Source organism: Condylura cristata, unplaced genomic scaffold, assembly GCF_000260355.1.
Source record: "Condylura cristata isolate star-nosed mole 26May11 unplaced genomic scaffold, ConCri1.0 scaffold00032, whole genome shotgun sequence".
Lineage (NCBI taxonomy): Eukaryota > Metazoa > Chordata > Mammalia > Eulipotyphla > Talpidae > Condylura > Condylura cristata.
This window is the reverse complement of record NW_004567133.1, coordinates 18,301,500-18,325,387: the sequence shown is the minus strand read 5'-3', so window position 1 is coordinate 18,325,387 and position 23,888 is coordinate 18,301,500. Positions and strand designations below refer to the sequence as shown.

Below are 23,888 nucleotides of genomic sequence, written 5' to 3'. Positions count from 1 at the left end.
GGGTGGGTGAGGGGATGAGTAGATGGGTGAGTGGATGGCTGAGGGGATGGGTAGGTAAGGGGGTGAGTAGGTAGATGGATGGGTGGGTAAATGGGTGAGAAGATGGATGGGTGGGTAGGTGGCTCATGGGTAGATGGGTGCATAGATGGATGCCTGAATACATATTTCAGTTCACTGGAACCTCCTGGCCTCTGCCCCCTCCTTAGAAACCACCCCGGTTCTCATTGGCTGATGGCTGCGTTCTTTGCCTTTCATGGAAACTGCTCTACCGCACCCAGACCCAGAGCGCTCCGGTGGCTGAGTGGGTCCTGGGATTTTGAGAGTTCCCAATGAGGTCTGTCCCCCCACACTGTCACTTTCAGGGTTTAGGCAGGTGTTGGGGGCCTTGGGGGCCTGTCACCATCAGGGGCGCCCTGGAAGGCAACGTCTTGTGAGCGTCTTCGCTGGCCAGGCGTGGTGTTAAGCACCCTGCGCACGGCGTTGTTTTGACCCCTGCTCGTCTCAGGCAGCTCCCCCAAGGGACGCCGCTGAGACCAGTTTTGTCTGATCCGGAGTTCAGGCCTGAGCCTCTGCCGGGTCATGCCCCAAGTTACGCGTCTCACCGGAAACCTACAAGGCGTAGTTTTTAACGTGGGTGGTAATGTCTCCATCTTCAAACACACTTAAGCAATCTCCAATTCTAAGGAAAACATTAGAAACATCAGCACGTCGCTGGTGCAAATGCACGGCCCAGGAGGCCGGGCTGGGAGTCTCGCCCGCCGCCAGGCCAGTGGGCACAGGGCCTCAGACCCGCGTGCCCCCCGCCTGCGCCCCACGCCTCCCTCGGTGCCTGTGCGACTCCCCTGAAGCATGAAGGAGCCCTTGCTCTTGAGCCATTTTCAGTGCTGTGTCCTTTACACTCTCTTCTGCATCCCGGGCTAGTCGGCTCATCAACCACCGAGAGCTAATGGCGTGGGACGTGGAGAGGCGCGCTGGACTCGGGGAGCGGAGGACGTGGCCCTGGGCTTGGTGCGGACTCCAGGCTCGTTTCAGCACGAGCGGCTCCCTCGCATGTTGGTCACGCTGCCTCCCCTTCTGTCCAGGGAGGAAGCCCCCCCGGCCTTGCGTTGGCATGAAAGACTGAAGCAGGCCGAGCTGTGAGAGCCTGATCCGACCACCCCGTGCTTGAGAGAAGAGGATCCCTGATAGCTCTGCCGCTCCTTTGTTCCCCGTTTCTGCATTTCCAGAGAAGACTCCGCGCCTGGTGCGTGGCAGGCACTGGGGAAAATGAATTAGTCGGTGGCAGATGCTGGCACAGCCCAGCACTGTATTTCTTTTCTTTTAAAGATTTATTTATTTATGCACACCAGAACTGGGGTGCAGGCCAGAGGTGCGGGGGTGAGAGGATTCACCAGAGATAGAGCAGGGAGCAGATAGGTGGATCCACTGAAACCCACTGCTGAGGGGGCAGCGGGGAGACAGGAGTGGTCTACTGTGCCCTGGGGCTCCCTCCCTGGCCGGGGATCGAACTCCTGCTGCGGTGGCTGCCGATCGCTTCATAGTGGTGAGACTCACCCCTTGCACCACCAGGGACCCTCCCAGAGTTACCTCAGGTTGAGCATGACATGCCTCTTTCACTCGGACGTGCCAAGTTCAAATCCAGCCTCTGCTACTCACTAGGTTTGGGGCCTGGGCCAAACCCCTTAGCTTCTCTTTGGCAGCATCTCTGGATGCAAAACAGCAAAACTGGGTCTCAAATGCAAATGTCAGGGACCAGGCAGTTGTCTCAAAGAAGCCAGGTGAGTCCGTCTGCCCCTCCTCCCCACCTTTTGAGATCCCCTCATGGCCATGAAGAAAGCAGGTGGTAGGGCCAGAGAGTTCGATTTGTCAAAGGAATCCAGAAATCTGGCTGTTGGGTGGGTCGCATGACTTTTAAATGTTGACAACTAAACAAAATGGACCAGGAGGCCGAGGAGGCACGGCAGGCAGTGCCCTGCTCCGTGACCTTGGGCATCTGACTCACCCTCTGAACCGCGCTGGCTCGTCTGCCCGGGAAGGTCATGCATACCCTCCCCGCGCGGTAACGCAGATGAAAACGTCCCTATTCGGAAAGGTTTAGGAGACTCGGGCACCGCGTCAGTGTTTATGAAGTGGGAGCGAATGAGCGTGAGATCCCTCTACCCGGCTGGGCGTAGCAGGGATTTTCAATCTACGGAATTGAATGAATGAATCCAGAAGGTTTTAACAACCGGAACATAAGCACCCACTTCTCCAGCTTCTCCCCTGTTATTAAGTTAACGTGAACTCTCAAAATAATGGAAGCTCTCAATTTTATTTCTTGCTCCGGAACGGTCTATTTAATGCCACTTGCCTGCAGACAGCACCCGACTCCAGAGGTCCCCATCAGGCCATGCTGACTCTCAGCCCCGAGATCGTTCTAATAAGCTTATTGACTCGCTGGACCTCCAAGTTCCCCTCCCGGCAGGTGTGTAAATCTCTGCACCTGACATTTGAGTGTCCTTTCCGAGACAGCCGCCCGCCCTGCGGTGGGCGCTGAGCTGAGGGTGCCTGCCACAGCCAGGCCCGGGGCTCAGATGAAGGTGTCACCTGCCTGGCCTTGCTGGAAACAATGAATTGGGGAAAAGGGCCCAGGGGATTTCTTAGGGTTAATTTTTTTTCTTTCTCAACTATGGGAACATTTTAGTGGGGCTAGGATTATTTCTTCTGTCTTAGGAATTATAAAAAGCCAAGTGGCTCTGTCTGCATCAGCAGCAGCATAAGAAGAACGGCGAGGGCCGCCCTGGTGGTCTGGGGGTCAGTCTCAGGCTGTCACTGCTGTGGTCTGAGTTTTATGCCCAGCCAGGGAGTGACCCCCAGGGTGCAGCAGACCCCTCCTGTCTCCCCGCTGCTCCCCTCAGCTGTGGATTTCAGTAGATCCGCCTGTTCTGCTCCCTACTCAGTCTCTGGGGAGTCCCCTCACCGCCCACACCTCTGGGCTGTACCCCAAGAAAATACAGAGAGTGGCAGTCACCCAGCGTAAGTTGTAGGGAGTCTCCCGGCTGTGAACTCAGCAACCCTGTGTCTACATTTACCCTTGGAAGGGGAACGCGCCTTGGGGCTGGATCTTAGCACAATAGCTATTCAGGAACCTAACACCCCTTCCAGGATTTCGGTTTCCTGGAGGAGGTTGCAGGAGCCCATCTGGACACTAGCCCCCTCCGTGATCATCCTGCCAACGTCTCACTGGCATCTGGGGCAGGCCAGGCACCTGCCAGGGCTGGGCACACGTTGACGAGTGTGTCTGGCAACCTGTCCGAGAGGCACCCCTGGGAGGGGCTGGGGGGTCGCCTTTGGGTGTGAGGGCTTTCCAGGCACCACTGCTGTGTTTCGGGGTGTCAAGTGAGGAGTATCCCTGGCCTCTTCCCATGAGATGCCAGAAGCATCCCCACCATGACAGCCCCTAATACTCCTGATGTCAGGAGACCGCCTGCGGGGCACTGCACCCCACGCTGCGCTCCATCCCTGCCATCCACGGAGGGCCATCCCTCCCGGACCAGCTTCCTGGGAGTGGCCGCGAGTGTCCACATGTAGGATGACCGGTGACCGGCGTCCCCTCCCTCCCGGAAGCCTGGTCCTCGCGCGACCCTCTCCCCCGCGTGTGGGCTGGACTGAGTCACTTCGGATGAGTGGAGCTTGCAGAAACCAAGGGATCTCCAAGGCTGGATCAGGAAAGGACACCAGCTGCCCCTTTGGGTGTTTCCGGCGGGGGACGTCAGCAGCTGTGGGTGGGCCCCTCTGTGACTGGCAGCGGGAGGGGGCGCTCACCCACAGCCGCGAGGAACCGAGACCCGCGTCCAAGGCCCTGGGAGCAACTGAATCCTGCCAGCGATCACAAGCAGGTGGAGAAGAACTGGAGCTGAGCCTGCTTGTAGCCCCCCATAGACGAAGGTCAGAGGCGCCCCACGGGCTGCCCCCACCCTGCCTGGAGCCACTGGAGCTCATGGTGGTGGTTTGAAGCTGCTAAGATCTAAGCAGTCATGCTGCAACAGAGGCTGTGACCGTGTGGGTGCGTCCCTGCTTCTTTTTCCACATATGGCAGGTGCTGCTGAAGTGCCGTGGAACAAGTGAACACGTTGATTCTACGCACAGCAGCTCCGACGCCTGGCTAAGAGCCTGGCAGCAAAGGGTTGAGACCTGGAGGGTGAGGACGGAGACTTTGGCCGAGGGGAGGGCATGCTGATCTGGACATGCAGCAACAGAGGGGATGCGGATGACACCCTAGGAAGCGACGGGAGAGACCGTGCGGAGGGCGTCGTGTTTAAGGAGGTGATGTATGGGGAGAGCAGACAGAGGCGGGGGGGTGGCCAGGAGGGGTGTTTCCAAGTCAGGGAGCGGCCAGGCGATCCTCAACCCACCCGATAGCGAAGAGAGCAACCGAGATGAGGGACAGAGCGTGGCGACCACCGGCAGCCACTCACCACCACAGCTGCTGGCCGCCACCAGTTGCAAGCTTTGGGGTGCAGCTTCAACACAGAGGCAGGTCTTGGCAGCGTGAACGCACGAGGGTGCAATGCTGTTTTCAGCGAGCGCGGCCGCCCCAGCCATGGGCGATCTTCAGGGTGAGGAGGTGCTCAACCCCAGGAAGCTCCAGAGGATTTACACATTGACCCCCAGGAAGCTGGAAGACAGGGCGAGGGAGGGGCTCCCTGGGAGAGGTGGTCCCAGAGGAGTGGGATGGCAAGGAAGCTCTGGGGGGGCATTTCGCCTTGGCGCTGGGAAGTGTGTTCAGATAAGTACCTACATTTCGGTGGAACATCTGTCCTCCGCTGTTCTGTTCTGTATTTGCCGTGAACTACTCTAGAAAAATGTGGTTGCTTTTATTGCCAAGTTGCTTAATTGCCTTACGGAATAATGGCAAGCCAGCCCGTCTTGCAGCTTTTGAACACAGAGACAAATCAGAGCAGGAAGAGGTAGAGAAATCAAATAGACGGATGGCCTTTTCATTGACAGTCTCTGGAGTCGGTTACCCCTGCTTTTGTCAGCCTATTAATGGCTGCTGACATCTGCAAAATACCTTTTAAACTGAAGATAGAGAAGGTTGCCCGAGAATCCTACCTGCTAGCATAAGGTGTGGATGGTTATAGTGCTTTCCCGTTTCCCCCTTTTGTCCATTAGTAAAAGAACTCCATGTGCACATGGCAGGTCCAGAACATTCTTCAGCAGTGGCTGAGGATGACTGCCTGGCCACAGCATCTAAGACCAACCAGCCGGAAGGAGATAACGGGCCTCACGCACCTGCCTGCCCCCGAGGTTACCAATGTGTTTTACCTGGTTGCGCCTGAGCCCAGTAGGGCTCTGATGAGAACGGGTTCAGGGTCGGCAAGTCTGGCTGGCACCCCCACCCCTGCCTGGGACGATCAGGACTGCCTCGGGAAGCCTAATTTGTTTATTCTCCCGGAGACATTTCATCACTGCTCCTGGTCTGCTTCTGGCCCCAGAGGCTCCAAACGGTCTTGCTGAGTGGTCCTGCAGGCGCCCTGCAAAATACCTGTAGATTTTAATATATTCATGCTGCATAATCAGGGCTTCAGAATCCTGCCAACAATTACCTCCTTTCTGTGAGTCTGAGAGCACAGCAAGCAATCATGTTTTCAAAGAAAAGGAAAATATCCAGGCACAAAGTCCTCAGCTCTTAAGCAACATGAAGCCCCCACCTCGGGGCCTCTCTGCGCCTTCCTGCTGTCGGGGGAGATGGGGTGGTTCCAACGGGGTGGTTCCAACACCGGGCACAGGCACGTGGGGGCTGGCCTCGGGGTGTGGGTGGAGATTTGGATCCCCAGGGCCCCCCCAGACACCCGAGCCGGCGTCTCCCTGGTGGCGCCCAGGCCTGTTCTGATGGCACAGCGGTCATGCGCGCCAGTTCTGCACAGGCACCGAGGCCCCGTCCCTGGCGCCTCATCCCGGTGGGAGGCACGGACCTCCCGTCCCGCGGGACTCCCGCAAAGCCACTGTCCCTCTTTCTTCAAGGAGACTTTGCGAATACAGAGTTGGCCTTTGCCCCCAGCCCAGTCTCTGCCCCCGGGTTCCTTCTCTGTGCCAGCTGCCTTGCCTCAGGGCTCCTGGCCACTGGCTTCACGGAGGGCTGGGGCCGGTGCCTGTTACTTGATGCCCCCTCCCCACTGACTTAACCAGAGGAGGTGGCGGGCGACTGGTGCGCAGAAATGCTGGCGCCCTCTTGTCCCACGCGGGGGCTCCCAGAGGCCACTTGCTCAATGACACATTGTTTGGTGGCTTCTGTCCCACCCCGCCCCGCCCCGCCCCGCCCCATCCCGCCCGGTCCTGTCCCGCCCTGTCCAGAGCTGCGACCCTCTTGGTTTCCAGGCCGCAGCCCGTATTGTACTGGTACCCAAATGTTAGTCAGGGGTGCATCTCTGGGGGGCCCCAAAGCGTGTCTGCAGCCTGATGTGGCTGAGCCTCGAGCCTGGTCTGCGGGGGTGGTCTGGACAGCGCCTGGCGGAGCTCACTTCTGACTGTCGCTCAAAATGTGTCCTCTGGGTGGTTCTGCTCGGCTTCCAGAACCCCACATTTTAGCTGCTTACCCGCAGCCCCTTCTATTAACCACTATATAGTCTTCAAAGCCATTCCCGGTGAATTCGTTTAATTTAGAGGTTTATGCCCCTTAATGGAAGTGTAGGAATAAATGGAATTAATACGTGTGTGGACGGAGAGCATCGTGATGCCGAGCGTGACTGTGATTTACCGCCACTCTGTTGCTCAGAGCGCCCATAACCTGCCAGTAACCACTGCAAATGCACAGCCTTCGCTGTTCAAGTGCATATTTCACCCCAAATGGCTTAAATACCTTCACTTATCCATTTGTAATAAAATGAGTAGGACTTAAAATAAGGTAGAAGTGCATCTCAGAGCAATCGATGGCCGACACCCAAGCTGCTAGGGCCTGGAACGTTCTTCCCCCGAGGTGTCAGTACATGGAGGCGAAACTATTTATGTCCTGATCATAAATTCATTAACTATTTACAACTCATTGACTTGCAACTTTTTTTTTCCTTGAGAAGTCTCACTTTCAACCTTCCTTGGCGCTGGCCAACAACTCAGAGCAGCAGCGTGGAAGGGCTTTGGGAGCATGACTTGCGCAGGGGCTGGATGTCCACACCCCACCCATCACGCTGGCCTCCCAGTCCTCTTCCTGCCCCGGGTCCACCAGGGCGCAAAGTGGCCCGAGCATGGCCGGGCTGAGGCTCCCGGGGCCGGCTGTTGGCCTCAGGCCTGGGGCACGTTGGCTGGCCAGGACCGCGCTGCAGAGGGCACCAGCTCTCGGCAGGGGAAGTGCCATGTGCTGGGCACGATGGGGAGACCCTGGGGTGTGCTGCCAGTCCATCCTCACGACAGCATTGGGGAGAGGAGGCGTTGCTGAGCTGCATGCGAATCCTACATGCTTGGCCACGGTGAGCAGATGTCTTTATTCGTCTGGACGTCCATTCCTGGTCTACAAAAGGAGACTATAAAACCTGGCCTGTGGAGTTGTTAGGGGTCTCGGTGACAGTGTGAGTAGTGCCGGAGTTGCAGGAAGCTGAGAGATGCTAGTTGCTATTACTCCACTCTTGCTACTGGTAGGAGCATTGATGCTGTGGCCGTAGCAGTAATATGTTGGTTTGTCACTATCAATACTATAGCAGTAGCGCAACATGACTTAATAGTGTTAATCCCATGGCATTAGCTTTAATACTCTGACTTGGTGCAAATACTGTGGTGTTAGCATTGATATTCTGACTTAGGAGTATTAATACTCTAGTAGTGGTGTCAATGCCATAAATTTTACCCTATTAATTAGGATGTTTAGAGGCCTGTAGTTCTCACTTGAGCTAATTGTGACCCTCCCCCCACCTCCAGAGAGCATGTGATTCTCAGAGCTTGAGGGCAGCCGTGGAGCACACAGACATCCAGGGTGCTGCTTGGATTCTCCCAGGACACAGGTGGTCTTTCTCCTTGCCAGAAGAGCACCCAGCCTGATGTCACCAGAGCCCAGTCGGGAAATGCTGCCTTAGGCACAGACCCTAAACAAGCTCACCCAACACAGTGCACAGGAGTGTCAGGGGGTGTGAAAGTTGACTGATGGGTCAGCTCTGTTACCTCAGGCAGGTTTCTGGTTCTTGGTCTTCCCTGCCCTGTCCCTCTCTGGTTATAAAGTGTCTGTGTAATGAGGCATAAAGTATAAGGTCATGGGTGTCAAGAGGTCATGCACACAAGGAAGCCTCTAGAAGGATAAGAGAAAAAATTGCTTCCTGTGACTTTCATATAAGTCAAGAGCATGTTTTCCGTAAACACTTCAAGCTAACTCTTCCTGGGTCAACTACTAAGCCAACTCCCAGAACCGCTGCACTGGGGATGATGGCAGTTGACCGCCATGCTCTGTGCTGGTAGTAAGTGTTATCCTAGAAAACCCACCGTTATCTTAACATCACCATCACCATTTTAATCATCACCATCTTGTCCATTTTACACAGAAGGAAATGGAGGATTAGTGATTTTTTTTGAAAATGTCACTTCACGTTGCTATTATATGGTAGATTCAGGATATAAAAACAGAATCTCTACTGCAGGGCTTTAGCCACATATTTCTTAAAAAGATGGGGGGCAGTGAAAGGATTCCCCAGAAACAGAGTGGGGAGCAGAACAGGTGGATTAACTGAAATCCACTCCAGAGGGGATCAAGGGAAGGCATAAGTCCGCTGTGCTCTGGGCCAGGGATCAAACTTCTGCTGCATGGCTGTGGATGGCTTCATAGTGCTGAGACTTAATGGTTTGTGCCACCAGGGAGGCCCCTGAGCTTATATCTCTTAAAGAAATACTTATTGGCATATAAACAAGCGTTCCCTAAACCAAAGACGTCACTTAGTGTTATTGGTCAAGTGTTTGGGAGTCTTTATTCACTTGGCTCTGACCATGCTTGCGTTATTTGTTTCTAAACTGCTTTTTATATAAGCAGGCCCTCTTGGTGCTGCAGCTCACCCGCCTTTTTCATTGTTCTTGTTCCAAGGCCAGTGGGCTAGAAAGTCCTCTCATATGATCATGTTACTGACACAAGTCTGAGCTTCCCAAATTTTGAGTCCTAAGTAGAAAGATAAGATACACGGTGACAGAGATACCATGAGCTTAAGCTCTGACATTCCCGGCCTAACCATTCATTGTCTCTGTGGGCTTTGCCGAGTCACCGGACTTCCTTCCTTCTCTTAAACTTGGGCTTTCTCATTTGTGTAAGGAAGTCCTAATGGGCGCACTGTTGATCCAAATGGGATCAAGAGTAGGAAGAGCCCTGGGCACATGCTTGCTACTTCCATGGCTGTCTTTGTTATCCTCAGGCACCACCACCTGAGTCATTCTTTGGGGTCAAAGCCCTGAGAGGGAAAGGCATGAGTCCAAGAAGAAGAGGAAAAACCATCATGATCACTCACTCTGACAAAGATGTGTGAAATAGTGTGAGAGTTTGCATCTTCTCAGAAAAAGAGAGCTCATCTCTACACTGGATGACTCATGCCTGGTATTAAGTGCTTTGGTTAATATCAAAACTCTGAACTACATGACAGATGGTGAGTTAGTTCAACCAATCAATAACTGTATATCGAGTATCTGCCATGTGTGCAAGGAGTGAGGGGGGAGTAGAGAACATGAGGTGTGATCCAGTCCCCTGTGGTCTTCAGATGGTTTTAATTGGTTCATTAGTTGACCCAGGCTGTAATACAGCTTTGAGGTTGGCCTGATGACTGAGAACTTGAGGACAAGGCAGTCTCATGTGACATTAGGAATGTACGATGAATTGTGTTGAATCAGAGTCATTTATAAATAAGTTTGAGGACAGCATGCTTTCTCCAGGGGCTGCACTGAAATGCATCCTTTGGGAAGAGAAACAGAAGGACGTTTGGTTATTTCAGCTTTTTTGGTCTTTTTTTCCCACCTGTCTCCTCTCCTGCTTAATATACCACTCATCATCCCTAAGACTCTGAGTTCTTTACTTCCTAGTCCCTCGAGCTCTAGATATTTACACTTGGAAAAGTTCTGAAACAAATATTAAGTACAGATGGGAAATGGTCACTGGGACGCTGGTGAAGGCACAGTGGCGTCCAGGCCCCGGCACGGGATGCAGGCAATGCCATCGGGTGTCGGAGTCATCCTGTGAACATTCTTTGTTGTTCATGAAAAAGCAAACAGGCCTCTCATCTTTGTGAGCTCCCTCAGCCTGTCTGTTGCTTCACCCTTCACCATCTCATCCCCCCAACATCTGCCAGCCCTTTGACCTATTTACATTGAACAGATCTGCTGTTCTTTGAAGAAGCTGCACTCTGCTTTGCTTCAGAAGTCTCCTAAGCTGTGTTCTTCTCAAAGGATGTCCTTTACCAATCCCTTTGGTTTGCTCTATTTGTCTTTTCTACTTAGAGGTGATCTTTAGGTCAAGATCTTGCTAGGCCTTTCTCCCTTCACCCATTCAGTATTGGTTGGAACCTTTCAACTTTTTTCAGTATCTACTTATCACAGTAGACTGTAAGCTCTTTGAGGGCACAGACTATCTAATTTATGCACTAGATGTTTAAATGAGAGACTGATGAATCTGGAGTATGAAACAAGTTTGATGGCTGAGAAAACGAGGACTAGATACACGGACAGTTACTCCCCAGCCCACCCCAAAGAGGTCAGTATGTTCAGAGAACAATTATCACAAGGGGAAGGCACAGTCACCAGGCACTATAGAGCTTCTGGTGTGTCCAGTCCTCCTGTAATGAGGCAAAGTTGCCAACACCATAGACCTCGCGGTGTATCAGGAGAGCAACATTTAACAGAGAACGCCATTTACAAAAGGCAGAAAGTGTAGCAGAGAGATCAGAAGTTTAAAAGAGGGACGATGGCCATATGTGACTGTGGGGTGAACAGGGGGAGAGCAGGGAGAAAGTGATGTCCAACTGGAGAGCTAGAAGATACATAGAAAGCAACCCAGCACAGAGTCAGTAGAAATGGTCTAGGTTGGAGAAACACTTGCAAAGGATGATTGGAGTCAAGCAGGAACCGCTCATGGGGTCATGGGGAAACAGAGAATCCAGGAGCTGGTGACCCATGAAAGAGGCAATGGCCTTTATCTGGGGGGTGGGGGTCAGGAGCCAGAGGATGATTCTAAGTTAGATAGTAAGATGATGAAATCTTATACTGTTAGCTAAATCTTGAGCCCTTAAAGCCAAACAGGAGGTGACAAAGGCATTCTTCCCTACCAGCTTTATGCAAAAAAGCACGTTGGACATCTGTTTCTATCACAAGGTTGCTAAGTATTTTTCGTGTCCAGTAGGAGGAGCTAACGTCTCCTTGTTCTTTACCTCTGCATCCTGGCGCTTCCCTTCTCGGCTTGGGTTGTCCAGGAGCTGTCCACTTCAGCACCTCCTTACCTACCAGGGCCTCAATGCAGAGGAATGACAAAAACTGCCTGGGATACTAACCGGCACCACGAGAGAGGGACTGGGACTTTCCAGAGGAATCACTTCATAGCATGCTGTGCTGATCTTACTTTGTTTTAATCCATAATGAACGTCTGCCTCACTGATACTATGTTTTCTTAAGCCTCATGGGTCCCACCCAGCCTTGCACTTATTGCTAATACATCTAAGCTTATTTCTTACCCCTGCCCCAAATAAATCAGAGCTGACTGAGATGGGTCTTGATTTTGAGATAGTTGAATATGTTTTATTTCATTTCCAACAGAAAAATATATATTAAAAAATAAAAGCACCCAGCGATAACCCATTTTAATGAAACAACAGCCAGGGTTTCTGCTTTGAATGATTGCATTCATTTTTTTTCCTTCTGGAATAAAAATGAAGGAGCATTGAGAAACAATTCCTGTTGGTGAATTTGCACAAAACATTATATTTCAACAGAACTTCCCATTAACTGCCATTTATTTCTTCTCTCATTATTGATAATTTGCGTTTAAATTGAGAATACCTCTTTTACAGCCCATCTCATCTCCCTGCACGGCTAGACAATTACATTTAAATTCGGTGGTTTTCCCATTGTAAACAGTTTCTGGGAGAAATGATTATGATGTTACTAACCCAGATTTATGGTTTCATTGTGTTATCACTAAAGGATAAGAGACTAGTATAAGGGAAAAAAAAGAGTTGTTTATATACAACTATATTATTATCAAAGAGAGTCCTAAGGAAACATATGGTAAAAATCAGCCCAAACTGCAACACCTACTGGGGCCAGGGATAGAGCTGTCCTTCTGGATTTGCAAACTTATTTTCTCAAATGATGAGAAAATGTTCCATTAACACAATCCACTTGTGGGTAGAGTTCCTTCCTTTGTTTTATCAGCCTGGCAGGAACATCCAGTGTGATTGTGGTCAGGCGCGGGACGCAGGCACAGTGCCAGACCTGGTCTGACAGAGGGTCTGGCTGTCAGGCTTGCCAGAGGGATCGCGAAGGCAGGCCAGCCAGGGGAGAGGGCAGGGAGGGGAGGAGAGCCTCGGGTCCAGTGCTCAAGCCTGTCACCTGGGCACGGCCAATCCTCTGTCCCACAGGTGACAGGATGTGACAGGATGGCGCAGTGGCCCCCACAGGGACTCGGGGAGACCTGCCTGGACTCCCACTTCCTGGCCTGCTGTGTCATCTTGAGCAAATGAGAATTCACTGGGCCTCACACTTTGCAGGGCAATGTAATTGCCTAGAATGTTGATCAAATTTAAAAAAGAAGGAGGAGGAGAGGAAAGGGAGGGAGGGAGGGAGGGAGGAGAAGGAAAGGGCGAGAGAGAAAGCAGAGTTCCTGGCTCAGTGAGTCCAGGGTGGGGCTAAAGAAAGAAGCCTGCTTTCAGCCCTCAGCCTCCATTTCCTGACCTGTGAAATGGTCAGACCCAGAGCCCTCTACGAAGCTGTTGCGGACATTCCCTGCAAGTGCAAAGACTGCAACCCCAGCCCCTCTGGGCTCAGACCCGTGCAGGAGCAGGGGCCAGTGTGAGGGGGCAGGGGCCGCCAGCCCAGCCCTGTGCTCCCCGACCCCCACGCGCCACCCCCGCCCCCACCCCAGGCAGCAGTCTTCCTGCACTATATTGGGCCGGGGTAACTTTTTGCATCTGGGATAGGGCTCGCTCGAGTCTGCCTGGCCTTCAGATCTGAAGATTCACCAGAAAACTTCCCAGACTTGAAATGCACTGGGCCAGGAAGTCACCTGCACTTTGCATTTCTCCAGGGGTTTATCTTCTCTCCTTGGGGGGCCCGGAGGGGGAGGGAGGTACTCCTGTTTGATGAGCAGGCTCACTCCTGGGGACAGCGAGGATTTGAGGACCCGAAGGACCTGGGGGATCGCCCCGCTTCCAGTGCACACTCTGCACCCCTGTAGGTGAGAAGACCCGGGTCCCAGGCTGCGCGTCCGCGCCGCTCCCTGGAATCCGGGCTGCACGCGTGACCGCAGCCGGCGGCGCGGGCGAGCCTGGGGGAGGGGGCGCTCCCTCGCGCACCGGATTATTTTTGGCTCCTGAGCCGGGGCTGCTCGCAGCCTGTCGCGCGCGCGCGCACACACACAGACACACACTCACACGCGCGCGCGCACACGCACACACACATTTTCTCGCCCGCTCTCTCCTCCTTTGTTTATTTTCTAATCTATATTTTGGTTAGCGGCGCTCCTCTCCACGGCCGCCCGCCTGCAGGCGCTCTCGCGGGCCGACCGGGTGCACACCGCTCCTCGTCACCCCAGCCCTCCTCCCGGCTCCGGCTCCCGAGCGCGGGGTTTGAAGGTCACCTCCTTTCCAGTCCCCGTGCGATCCGCGCCGCGCCGCGCCGCCGCCTCCAGCTGGAGCCTGGCCCCGGCTGCGCTGCCCTGAAGTGCCGCTCCCGGCCGCGCAGCAGCGGACGGAGCTCCGGGGTCCGCGCAGGTGCGGAAACCCCAACTCGCGGCGGGGAATCCCTCCGCTTCGCCCCGGCCCCGGCTGCACCCGCGGTGGGGCGGGGGCGCTCCGCCAGCCCTGGGCACGGCAGAAGCCGCGGCCGCGGGACCCACGCGTGCGCCTCCCGAGCAGAGGAAGCAGCCAGCCGGCACCTGGCATCTGGAGGGGCAGCCGCGCGCCCCGCCCCTGCGTCCCCGGCGAGAGAACTCTGAGCTCCCAAGCCCGGCAGAGCGAGGCGGCGCGGACGGCGCGCCCCAGGACTGAGGAGCGCCGCGCGCAGACCCCGCGCCCGGCCGTTTGGGCCCGAGCCGTCCGGCCCGCGCTGCGCCCAGCTGCGCCCACCCCGCCGCCCAGGCAGGGGCGCCAGGGCGGGGCTGACCTGCCAGCGAAGTTGCCGGCCGCGTAGGAGAAGCCAGCACCCCCCTCGCCGCCTCCGGCTCGTGGTGAGTGTGGCTGGGGGTGCAGAGAGCGCCAGGGCATTGGCGGGGTCCAGCGGAAGGCGTCGGAGCCGGGCTTCCCGGGAGTTCTAGGTAAGTCCTGGCGGGGTCGCCGTGCCTGCGCCCCTGCCCCCGACCTGGCCCAAAGGTTCCCACGAAGGCGAGACCTAGGTCCCCGCAAGCTGGCTTCACCCCGAGTCAGCCTGGGCGCTCTGGCCTGGGAACTTTTTCAGAGCCCAGGAGCGACCATCCTGCCCGCCCGGGGCCAAGACCACGGCCGAGCGCCCGCCTTCCGGGCGGCCCTCTGGCCCAGGGCGACCTCCCAGCCTCCCTAGCCAGTCCCCGGGGAGCAGCCCGGGGTGCGGGGAGCGCAGGACCTGCCTGCGCACTGGCTTGGCCGCCCCCGCCGCAGGAATTCTGTGTACTCCTGGCGCCTGCCGCCGCCGCCACCTTCGCCGCCGCCCTTCGCCTACCCTGACTCGGGAATGGCGGGGGCGACCTCGGGCTTGGGGAGGCTGTGGGAGCGCGAACCTTGTGGGAGGAGGGGGAGGGGCTCGCCGAGCTGGAGGGGAGCAGCTGTGTTTACTGGCCTGGCCACGCTGCCCTGGACCGGGGAGCCTGGGAACTCGGGACTTGGAAACTCTTTCTGAGCCAGCTGCCTTTGCTGCCTTTGCTGCCTTTGAGGACCTTCCCCTGGGGGAGGAAACTTAAGAGGCAGAGATCTCAGCGCTGACGGACCTGGGCCCCCCTCCCCAGCCCATTGCAATACCCCAACTGTCCAGGGATGGAGGAAAGGGAGGGGCCGCCCCCTCTTCGCTGCTGCCTGGGGTGGGGGCGCAGATTGGGATTACCGCGGGGCCTCCGAGGCAGCTGTTCCTGGGACCCCGTGTCACCCGGAGCCCAGAAGAGCCTGTGCAGGAATGGAGGGACACCCAGCTCCCTTTTCTGCTGCCAGGAAAGGGGGGGCGCCTGCCTGCTGAGGAGCTTTGGGGGCGGCGCTGCTCACGTGCTTGGCAATCTGGTTGGGCTCCTGGGAACTGGCACCCAACCGCGGGTCTTCTCAGTTGAACTTGGAAAGAAGTGGAGGGGGACCTTGGACTAGCTGTGTCTGAGGAGAATGTGGTGCATCCTCTCTGGAGTCTTCTTTTACAGCCATAACAACCATTCTTTATGCACATGTGTATTTTAAACCCAACGCGCTAAAGGGCCTGGCCTGCAGGACGCGAGTGGAGGGCGCACCTTGTCGCCCCCCACCCCCCTGCCCTGGGTCACCCACTGCCCACTGCCACCTGTCTTTGTTACAAAGGGGGAGCATGAAAGGGCCTGGATCCCGTCCATCGCTTGCATGCTCACAGAGGGCCTGGCCAGCTCATTCTTGACCAGGGAGAGACGCTGGGGCCCCGAGATGCTGCAGCAGGGGTGCCCCGGCACCCAGTCCAGCTGACTGCAAGCGCTTCTGCTTCTCCAGCTCATCTGGAAAGCCCGGGCCACTGCAGCCCGCTGGGGATCCCTGAATAGTCCGGAGCAGACTTGCTTGAGGAGAAAGGGGCGCCAACCACCTTTGGAACTTCCAAGAACACCTTAAAGGTGCAGAGAGTCAAACTTCATGGCTGGGAAGAGCGGTGCTCTCACCTCTCCCTCCCCTCCCCACGGTCTAGCTGTGTGACCTTGGGCTGGTTGATTAACCTCTCTGTGCCTCAGTTGGTTTACCCATAAAATGAGAGCTGCAGGGGTAGTTTCGGCCTCAGAGTGCTCAGGGGAGCATCAAGTACAGCCGTGAGCTCTTCGAACGGGGCCTGGCATGTGGAAATGACTGGATAATGTTTCTTTACTTCTTTATATCAGATAAGTTGCCCTAATTTAAGGCTTACGATCCCTGGTGGGATAGGACAGGCAGCAGCTGTCCTCACAGCCACGTGCTTTCTCTGAAACAACAATAAACTGGAAACCAGGCAGCAGAGGGCAGGTGGCCTGGGGAGGCTGCCTCTGCAGGCCGGCGGTGTCCAAGGACGGGCGTCCCCAGGCCTGAGTGGTGGGTGCACCAGTCCCCCAGTCCCCGTGGGCGGGCGCTGCTGTCAGAGATGGCCTGCAGGCAGGGCACGTCTCTGCCTGCGCGGTGCCCCTCTGGCGCCCGGCTCATCTGGGTAACTCTGGCTTGCTGGGAACACGCTGTCTGCATCGCTGGGTCCCAGCACTCCCCACCCAGAAGCCGGCCGACGTGGGCCTGAGCAGGTTTCCCGTCCTGGGATTGACCCACGCTGCCCTATATTTTCTTCATGATAATTGATGCTATTTTTTTACCTGCTCCAAGGTCTGAGCACAGGCCTGCCAGGCTTCCTCCCGGCGCTATGTTTTTTTTTTTTAACAAGCGTAGTCCTTTCCGCTTGAGCCATGCAATCCTTGACTGTGATCAGAGTCCTCCGAGGTGTGTGTGTGTGAGACTGTGCACCTCCCTGACTGAGTCTGCCCTGTATAAACAGATGCCTGACATTTCACCCTTCCAAAAATTAGCCCATTTTCTTTGCATGCCTAGAGCCGACGTGTGGAGTAATGAACGCACTCCAAGAGGGAGATGGTATCTGACACAGAAAATGCTTTGGGGACGCTGTGGTCTGCCAGTGGCGGGGTGAGGGCTGCTGCAATCCGAGAGCCTTGCGCTGAAGGCCACGCGGCCTGGGGCCCGCTCCCTCGGGGTGCCTTTCCGAAAGGCACCCGGTGATTTGCCACCTCCACATTCTCCCCTGTTGCCCCAGACAACACTTAGTCCTGCCAAAGAGCTCACACGTGGAGGAGATGTTTTTAAAGAAGCCGCGAGGCTCTCCCCAATGCCTCACTTCATTATTTAAAATACCGCCCCAAGGCACAACTATAAATATTAAAACCTTAATTAAAGAATCAACCAGCGAGGGAACTTCCAAGTGATGGACACCCAGCGCCTCCCAACGCCTGCGACAGAGCCTCGTGCCACGGGGGCAGCGTCTGGGGGCGGCGGAGGGTGCTCGCCCACGTGGTGCATGGACCCCGGAGTGGGCCACCTGGGCCTGGCATCGGCGTTTCTTGTCACAGGCCTCTCGGGCGGGGAGGTGGGTGGCTGTCGCCAGCTACGCGGTGCGGGTGTCTGTCTTGGGGAGCGGGTGGCTGGTGCACGAGAGGTTCACCCAGGACATGCAGCGTGTGGTCGTCTGCAGGGAGGCCAGCGAGAACTTGGGGCTTCGTGTGCTGTGGGGAAGGCGGGCCGGGCGCCCCCGGGAGATGGGCTTTTACAAGGAGAGCGACAAAGGTCACGGCACTCTAGTGCGGCGGCGGGATAAGGCTGGGAAAAGCTGAGCTGAGGTCTGGGTGGAGAGGATCGCTGCTAAGTGTCCCACTGTGCATTCGCTGTCAGTGTTAAGTGAGCGTGAACTATGGGCTCCCCGTCCTTGAACCACAGGTGACCGCTCAGCGCATGCAGACACCCCTGCCCCACGGAGCTTTCGTCCTACCGTGGTTACCTGCAGGGGGAGAGCTTCAGAGAGAGAGAGACAGCAAGTGCAGAGGCCCTGGGGCAGAAACAAGGGCAGCTGTGTGCGGTGAAGTCGCTTCAGGCAAGCCCTGGGCCTGACGAGGAGTCTAGAGCTGCCCCCGTGGGAGCTGAATTGCAAGGCTTTATGCAGAGAAAGGCCCTGGTGTATTTATGGCTAAATGTTGTAATCACGCTCAGATATTTCTGAGAAGAGTAAATAGACAGGGGCTTTCCTGTGTGGCTGGCTCAAAATTCGGATCCAGACTTGGTCTACACCCACTAACAAATTAGACGTTGCTGTGCTTCCCCTCCCCTGGGGGTCAGAGCCAGACCCTCCATGCCAGGAAAGAGATTAGTCTGGGGCCCGGGGAAGAGCCTCGAGGGGCTGGGGGCGCCGAGTGCACCCGCACCGGCCGTCCTGCTCGGTGTTCTGGCCCTGGGCACCCTCGGCCAGAGCCTCACACCCAGCCCACGCACACACGGGCACACACGGGCACACACGGGCACACACGGGCACACACGGGCACACACGGGCACACACGGGCACACACGGGAGCCCATGGGCAGGAGGACTGTACTTCCCCGTTTTGCAGGGAAGGGGGCGAGGCGAAGGCGGGCCGCAGACGACTCTCTCGGGACCTCCAGTATCTCTGGCCCGAGCTTCTGCGTGAAACTCCGTCAGGACAGACAGGGCTCTTCCCCTTTGTCAGCACCGGGGAGGGCCTGGACCAGGCAGCGCCGGGCCCGCTGCTCCCAGGGGCCCCTGGAGCAGGTGCCCGGCCGCCAGAGGCCCCTGCAGAGAACAGCCTCCTGGTGCCAAAGGCTGCATGTGCCCACGGCCTTGCGGGGCCCAGAGGCTGCTCCCGGGGACCGGCCCCGGCCAGGAGCCGTGTGGCCAGGCCTCCCGGCTGCAGGCCGGGCTGCGGGGGGATCGGCTCTCCCAGACAGCGTGCCGACCTGCACTCACTCCACCCAAGCATCCTCGCCGGAATCAGCTCCCTTTCCAGTTTGTTGAGAACAAAATTAGACCCTTGGCAGCATGAGAGATCAGCTTGCGCAGTGGCCGCTCACCGTCACGTCTGTCTGCCTCAAGATGCGGCTGCTGCAGCGTCTGGAGGCAGGCGGGAAGGGCTTGGTTCTCAGAACTGTGTCCTCAGGGGTTTCCCGGGCGCCCCTTCTCCTTGTTTCACCTCCAACGCTGACCTCCGAGGCCCCCATTTCACAGACGAGGTGCTGGGGTGCAGACCCAGCCGCTGAGGGCAGAGTCCTGTGCTCCCCGGCTCGCTCAGAGAGGACGGGGCATGTGGGTGTGGAGGCCCCAGGGCCTGGAGAAGGCGGAGGCCGGGCTATGCCAGGGTTTCAGGGTCCCACCCTCCGGCTTGTGGCTAGCTCCGTGACCTCTGACCTTCACCTCCCCGAGCCTCGGTCTCCCCGAACCAGCCGAGAGAAGAACTCTCCCTGCCTGGCAGGGCCAGATGCCATCAGCCTTGCCCGTGACTGTGTGGGGTGCGCTGGGGGCCCCGTCCTTCGGGGCTGCTGTCGGTCACTTTCTGCTGGGGCCAGAGCGTCACCGTCCCCGCGGGCAGCGAACTGGCCCCGCAGTGTGGTGCCTCCATTTTCCTTTGACTGTGACGAGCTGACAAACGGAGAGCGGGGAGGGAGGGCCCGGCCCGCCGCCCAGGCGCCGTCGAGGGAGGTGGCGGCGTGGTCTCCGCGGAGCCCTGCCCACGAGGACAGCTGGCAGCGGCCATGTACACACCGCTGACTGATTGGCAGAGGGAAAACCCACTTGTTGGACTTGCTAGGAGACGTGGCAGAGCGGGATCCGAGGCTTACGCAGCCGCAGCAGCCCTGGCGGCCTCGGCGGGGGGGTGCGACCTTCCCGGGCACTGGCCCTCTGCTGGACGCGGGGGCCAGGCCTCGTGTTCTTGCCCGACCGCCCTGAGAATGAGCCGCGCGTCTGCAGGCAGAGCCGTGGCCGTGGGGTCCCCGCCAGCTGGTCCTGGGCCTCGGAGGCTGCAGGAGAGGCGAGGGCACTGGGGGGGCGTCGGTGGGGGGCGGGCAGGCATCGTCCTCGGAGAGCCCTCAGGCTGTGGAGAGGAGCGGGCGGGCGGAGCGTCGCTCTTTTTTTTAATATAATAGTTTATTTTTACATCATGTTGTACATTTTTTTTCATCTCAATTGTAATCCCCGCGGGTTTCCCATCACCGAGTCACCCGTGTGCCACCACCATAGTCCCGTGCACTCCCCCCCGCCCCCGTTTTTGATCCCATTCCCCACTCCACCCCCGCAAAATGTCTCTGGTCTATGGTTGTTCATTATTTTTGTTATTTTCTCGCCTGGTCCATTATACTCCTGCTATGAGCGAGACCATCCGGTATTTTTCTTCCTCTTTCGGCTCGTCTCACTAAGCGCCGTCTTCTCCAGTGGCGCGTCTCTTTAGGGCCCTTCCCGGTGGGCTTGGGGCGGGGAGGACCTGCGGACAGGTTTGCCTTCACCTGTGCGGGCGGGTGTGTCCGGACAGGCGCCTGGGGCCTAGGTGTGAGGGACCAGGCCCTGGGGCTCGGCTGACCGTCGGTGCAGGTCCCTTCCTCCTGGGGCTGTGGCCCTGGCCAGTGAGTGCCCCTCAGCCTCCGCTGCCGGGTTGTTCAGAGAAGGAGGAGGAGGTGTCCTGGCCCTGGGCCGGCGGCCGCGGGGGGCTTCCCAGACCCCACCCATCCTGCTCCTCCCCGTTGCCCTGCGCCTTTCAGATGGGGTCCTCGCTCCGGCCCTGCCAGACAAAGCCCCTGGCTCTAGGAAAGGCAGTTTGTTTTCCAGCAGCTCTCTTGCATTTTTCACAACAAACTTATTTGGGTGGGTTGAGTCTGGGTGAACTCACAGACACCTTTGAAAGCACGTAATGAGGACACCCTCACACCCTAAAATCCACTCTCCTGAGCTGTGCTGAGAGAAATAATAACAAGGTCATTGGACCTATACTCATAGAAATAAAAAATAGACACTTGAAGCTTAAGGGTGGCGACGGCTGAGCTCAACACTTGAAGTGAAGAGAAGCAGAATGTTGTTGCGAGTAAGTGGGGGCGAGAGAGCGGCTGCCAGGGGGAGTCACACTCCCTGCTGTGCCGACGTTTCCAAGGTCACTGGTGGCCACTGCTGTGTTATCCCTGGCTGCAGGATCTAGAAGAGCCCTTCCTTCCTGAGGGCCTTTAGGTCCCGGCCACCGCAGGCGGAACACCGGGTCACGTTCCCTTTTCCACGGGCTGCCAGGAGGCTCAGAGCTCCTGCTGACAGCCCGAAGGATTTGCTGACGGGTTTTGCACATTAACCTCACTGTTCGCTCCATGGTGTTTCTCTGCCTCTCATTGCAATTGATGTTGTGTCGTTTATTTTTTAGAAAAAACTGTCTTTGCGCGGTACCTGACATACAGATGCAGGATACGTGGGAGCCAGAAGGTTCATGAGTCCATGGCAGCCCTTTAGCGCCGGGCCTCTGGGGACCGGGCGGGCGGGCAGAGCTCGCATCCAAGCTAGCCCTGGAGCAGAGGGCGCGATTCTGCGTCTTGCTGCTGCTCGTCCTGGCTTCCGCGCTCTCTTTTCTCCTCAAGGACTTCTTCCCGGAGAACGACTGAGGCACGTGGGCTCACCTCTGTGGGGTTGTGTGTTCTCTGTTCACAGCGTCAGGAGGCATTTTCACTCCCATGCTATGCGTGAGAGACACTGGGATATTGTTTGGGATATCTATGGGGCCAGCAGAAGGGGTGTCTGTTGGGGTGTCTTTGGGATGTCTGTTTGGGTGTGTCTATTAGGATGTCCAAGGGGGCATTTCTTGGGGCATTGGGAGGGTGTCCATTGGCGTGTCTATTTGGGGGTCCATGGGAGTGTCTGTTGCAATGCCCATGGGGGTGCCTCTTGGGGCATTTGGGGTGTCTATTGAGGTGTCCATTGGGTGTGTATTGGGACATCCATGGGGGTTCATGTTGGAGTATTGGGGGGTCTCTATTGGGGTGTCCATTGGGTAAATGTGGGGTGTTTACTGGGATGTATGCTGGGATGTCTATGGGGTGAACATGGGGGTATCTACTGGGGTGTGCAGTAGATGGGATAGATAGGGTGTACGCTGGATATCTGTGGGGACCTACGTTGACCACTGGCCAAGCCTGACAAGATGGCGCCTCAGGGAGCTGGTCTCTAGAGGGAGAGGCCCGCAGGACGGCAGCCAGCAGGTGCGTGTGGAGTGCCTGAGGGCCAGGCGTGCGGGCGGCGTGGAGGGGCCACGCGTGTCATGACGGGTGGCGAAGGGCGGCGTGGGGCGGCAAAGGTGTCTCGGGGCGCGTCACTGAGGCGGCATTTCAGCTGGAGAGTGGAGGCCGGCGTGTGCAGAGGCGGCTGCGAGTCAGCCAGAGAGCCCGCAGGGGAGAGACCGCCACGGGCCGCTGCAGGAGGTCGAGCCAGCCCCCGCTCTGAGGGCGCCTTCCTGATGGCTCGTCGGCAGCGTGAGGAGACACCGGGTCCAGCCCCTCCGCCCCCCGCCGCTGCTGTTCCTCTCAGGTTGGAATGGTGGGATGTGCCAGGCCTCTGCCTCCCGGAGCCCACCTCAGGGCCTTCCTCGCACCCCAGAGACCCCGCTGCTCCTCTGTGGGGTCGGGGGGGCAGGGGCAGCCTCTGCGGGCCCAGGGTCTCGGTGCTGCGCCGCCCTTGGCTCCGAGCTGTGGAGACAAGCACTTTGCCTTCCCTCGTGCGTCCATCCTCGGTCACCATTTCGTAGCAAGGGGGGAGGCACCTCCGTGTATAGAGATAAAAATGGGGGGGGTGCTCCCTGAGCTTCATTGGTCTCTAGCTTGGCTTCTGTTTGTTAAACAAAAGGTGGGGGGCACAGAATTCTTCATTCCCAGGAGCTCCGGGCTGCTCCGCTGATGGGGATGGGGGTGGTGTGTGGGACGCTGGGTGTGAGCAGCCGTGCCTGGGGGAGCACGAGAAGACAGAACGGGGTGTGGAGCAAATGCTGCTCTGAAGAAAAAGTTTTCGAAACGCCAGCAGATGTCAGTGTGCTCTTGGCGTTTCCTTTTTCCGTTACTTTTTTTTTTTTTAAAGCAACATTAATTATTTTCAGTAGTTCAAAAGAAAAAAAACAAACAACACAAAGCCTCACAGGTGTGTTCTAGCGTCCATAATTCAGAGACCACAAAGCCGCGTTCTTCTGGGCTCGGGGGAGACCAGGCGGCCCCAGTGCGCCAGGAGAATCCTCCGAGTGACCCAGCGAGGCTGGGCCTTCGCCCAGAGGAGAGCTTTCAGAATTCAAAGCCCAGTGTAAGCTCTCTCTCCCCCTTCCCTCCCAGCCATGGCTGGGAAACTAATAATAGCCCAGAATCCTGCTCAGCTTCTAGAAGTGACAGGCTCTGCGAATTGACATAGCTCTTGCTTCGCAAGCTGGAGTCGCAGCAGAGGGGCAAAGCTGGGGTGGCCTCGGGGCCGCGCTGCAGGGACAGCCCCTCCCAGCTTCCGTGTGCACCTCGAGCCCCGCAGCAGCGGGGCCCCCGCAGACGCTGTCGTGACGCAACACTGGGCGCACTTCTCCAGGAAAGGCTCCCACCAGAATGTTTGAGATCATGCGTTTTGAGCCGAGGATGAGTTGCCAGATGGGCAAAAGACACGTGCAAAAGAAATAGGGTGATTGCTAGGTAAGGAGCCGGGTATGTATGGGCCAGAGATGAGGCTTCACTGACGTGTCGTTGAGATGAGAAGGGGCCAACTCCGAAAGAAAGCCAGAGCGCGTGCAGAGTGCACCTCCTGCCGCCCGCACGAGGCAGCCAGGGCCGGGGCTCTGGTCGGCTGTTGACAGACCCGTCGTTCGTACACCTTCACACCTCACAGCACGGTTGGGGGTGCGTAGCTCCCCTGTTTGCTTTCCTTTTAAAATGGAACCATATATTCCTCAAACTGCTAAACATGGAGCTTCCCTATGACCCAGCCATCCCACTCCTAGGTATCTACCCAAAAGACACAAAAACACTGATTGAAAAAGA

At 57.0% G+C, this 23,888-nt stretch overlaps 1 protein-coding gene across 7 annotated transcripts in view; it reads left to right on the top strand.

Annotated features, from left to right (window-relative positions):
- The window catches only part of RBFOX1 (RNA binding protein, fox-1 homolog (C. elegans) 1), a 1,380,973-nt gene that overhangs the window by 123,160 nt on the left and 1,233,925 nt on the right, over nt 1–23,888 (top strand). The window lies entirely within an intron of this gene.